We start from the raw sequence: 3,695 nt of genomic DNA on the forward strand, positions 1-3,695 counted from the left end.
GTAGTGTGGCCCCTTTAAGGGGCAAACTCTCGTGGTCCATGTGACGGGCTTGGGGCCTATCGCGCAGGAGCGGGTGAACCCCAATCAATGGCGAAAAAGCACGGGGCCCTGATAGCGGGGTCCCAGGCAAAGTGGACCCTGGAGCCAGAGAGTGAAGACGTGTTTAGTGACTTTGTGTTTGTGTATAGTTTACCTTTGCTTGGTACCAGTAAACCCTTGATCAATTATACTGGAAGTCTCCCTAGTGTTACCTCAAGCCATCACATTAGCGACGAGTGTAAACCGGACTGATCGCAAGTCCGCAGTAATTTGGAATGTGAGGGGGAAGGGAAAAGCCTCTAAAACAAACCGAGAAATCGAAAAGCATCGACAGCTTCATAAAGCAGTGGGTGAAAATTGCCCACGATTCGGAAGCTTGACCCATGCGAACAGGGGGCCGAAGACTGAAACCAGTATATCTAGCAGCTCCGTTACTATCTTTACAGTAAACAAAATAAAGGGGGAGGATAAACAGACAATTATTCTGTTGATGGTTTGTGGGCCCCAGGCCTACAGCCTCATGAGGAATTTGATGATCCTGGAGGCTCCCGATACTTAAAGTTATTCGACCAGTTAGTGACGCTGGTCAGGGAGCATTTCCACCCCAGGTCCACTGTAGCGATCCAAGTTTAATTCGCTGTCAGGGACCCAGGAGAGACTATCTCCGCCTTTGTTGCCAGACTCCACCAAATGGCCGAGCATTGTTCGGCACAGCACTCGATGCGATGCTGTGAGACTGTTTAGTATGCGGTATTAACAACATAAGTGTGCAAAAGAAGCCTCTGGCTGAAATAAAGATTACCCTAGACAGGATGATCGAAATCGCTCAGGCAACAAGAGAGGTACGTCAGAGCTTCAAAGTGTGCAAGAGGGCGAGGTGAACTAGCTGCGGGGCGGTGTGGCTGCAAGGGATGCAGCCAGGTCGACAGGCCCAGGAACAGACTCGTAATCAGTGGTCAGGGAAGACAATGAGTCGTCAGCCCAGAAGTCCAGTTGATTGCTACCGATGCGGGGGGAACTACCCCCAAGAAATGTGCTACTGCAGGGAGTTAATTTATTTTCGATGCAATAAGAAGAGCCAAACCAGGCACGTTGCCACGCCAAATTTAAAAAAAAAAAAAAGAAAGTCATGACTCCAGTGAACAAAGTGGAGAAGAATTCAGATGAGGAACCTGAAACGTACAGATTGGGGTGAAAGCCCCAATTGAGATAGTGCTCCCTGTAAATGGAAGATCGCTAAAGATGGAGGTTGACATCGGGGAGTCGGCCATGGTTGTGGATGAACAAACGTTCAAATATCTTTGAGGAGTTCAGTTTGAACCCAAGTATCACGACAGCCAAATTGGCAACATATAGTGGGAAACCCTAAATATTTTGGGGACCACCAACAAGCCAGTGTGGTATCAGCAACAGGATGTCCAGCTACCTATGATCATTGTTGAGGGACATCGGACAAGTCCCATGGGACCAGACTGGTTGCGCTAAATCAAGTTGAACTGGTTGGAGATCTTCAAAACTTCGCATAGTATTTTCCAGGAGGTTTTCTGTAAATATAGAGACGTATTCCGGAACGAGTTGGGAAGAATAAAGGGAGTAAAGGCCAAGATTTACATCAATCCTGATTCCACAGCAAGGTTTTTCAGGGCGCGACCCATTGCTTACGCCTTACACCAAAAAGTGGAAGCTGGGCAGCACGGTGGCTCAGTGGTTAGCACTGCATTGTCACGGCGCCGAGGTCCCAGGTTCAATCCCGGCTCTGGGTCACTGTCCGCGTGGAGTTTGCACTTCTCCCCGTGTTTGCATGGGTTTCGCCCCCACAACACACAGATGTGCAGGGTAGGTGGATTGAACACGCTAAATTTCCCCTTAATTGGAAGAAATGAATTGGGTACTCTAAAATTTTTAATTTTTTTTTTTTAAAGTGTAAGCCGAACTTAATTCCCAATTCTTCCAGGTGTTTATCAGACCTGTGCAATTTTCTGAATGGGCAGCCCCCATTGTCCCTGTGCTAAGACTGGAGCACTCAGTTAGGATATGTGCAGATTACAAGTTTACGATAAACCAGGCAGCCCAAGTCAACAAATACTATTCCACAAATTGAAAACCTTTATGCAAAGTTGGTGAGGAGCCTCACATACACCAAACTCTCCCTCAGTCATGCCTATTTGCAGTTAGAACTGGATGAAAATTCTCGAAGGTTTGTGACAATTAACAAACATGAAGGCTTGCTTCAATACACCAGATTATCATTTGACATCTCCCCAGCCTGTGCAATATTCCAGTATCCAATGGGGAATCTGGCACGCTAAAGGTTGTGGTCTATCTGGATGATGTTCCAGTAACAGGAACATCACACGAAGAGCACCGTGCAAGCCTAGAAGAGGCGTTGAGAAGATTTAGAGATGCGGGAATCTAACTGAAACATGAGAAGTGTATTTTTCAAGCTGGAAAGGCAACTCCCCTAACCTCCTCTCCTGCCCTCTTAGCATTAATCCGGAACACCTCGCTCTTCCCATGTTGAATTTATACCCTTAAAACCGGCCAAATTCTCTCAAGATCTCTATGATCTTTTCAAAGCTGCCCACTGGGCCCACAAAAAAACCATTGTCGCCTACAGTGAAATTCTGCATTCAGCACCCCACGCCTCCCCCGCTCGATCCCCAAAGTGCCAATGCCAGCAGCTCTATCACCAAAGAGCAGTGCAACGGCTAGAGTGGGCACTCCTGCCTCATCCCCCAATACAGCTCAAAGTACCCTGAGCTCGGCCTCTTCGTCCAGACACTCGCCATCGGCACCCTGTACAGCAGCCGAACCCGACCGGACCCAGCAGCTCCAACAGATATGCCCACTCCACCCGACTGAAAGATTCTCTGCGTCCATCACCACAACTATTTCTACCTTCTGCCCCTTCGAGGGCATCATAATAACATTAAGCAGCCTGCGCAGAATCGCCGACAACTGCCGCCCCTTCACAAATCACGCCTGGTCCTCCCCTCTCACCCACAGCATGCAATCCTCTATCCGCGACGCTAACACCTCTGCTAACAACTTTGCATCAACATCAAGCAGCGATACCAGGCGGTACGACCCACACCGCTCCAGGTTCTCATCTTTCTTCAAAACCAGTGAAATGGACACCTGCGACAATGCGGCGGGGGCGGGAGGGAGGGTTGGGGAGGGGGGGTACTACTCCCCTCTCTCCTCTTCATTGTACATCCTCACTAACAGAGCCCTCAACTCTGCACCGTATTTCTTGTAAAACTCCACTGGGAACCCATCCGGCCCCCAGGGCCTTCCCTGCCGGCATCACCTCAACGCTGTTCACCCCAACGCTGTCCCTCACCCCCCTCAGCCCGATCAGGGCCCCCAACACGTCCAAGGACCGCCTCATCCCCTCCTCCCCAGGCGGTGGCTCCGACTCATACAGCCTTCTGTAGAAGGCCTCAAATACCCATTCACTACCTCTGGGTCCAATACGTCCTTGCCCCTCTCGTCCCTCACTCTGCCAATCTCCCTTGCTTCCGCCTGCTTGCTCAACTGGTGGGCCAGCATCCTACTCGCCTTTTCTCTGTACTCGTATACTGCCCCTCTGGCCCTCCGCAATTGCCCCACCGCCTTCCCCGTGGACACTAACCCAAATTCCATCTGGAGCCTCT

This window comes from Scyliorhinus torazame, chromosome 21, assembly GCF_047496885.1.
Source record: "Scyliorhinus torazame isolate Kashiwa2021f chromosome 21, sScyTor2.1, whole genome shotgun sequence".
Taxonomy (NCBI): domain Eukaryota; kingdom Metazoa; phylum Chordata; class Chondrichthyes; order Carcharhiniformes; family Scyliorhinidae; genus Scyliorhinus; species Scyliorhinus torazame.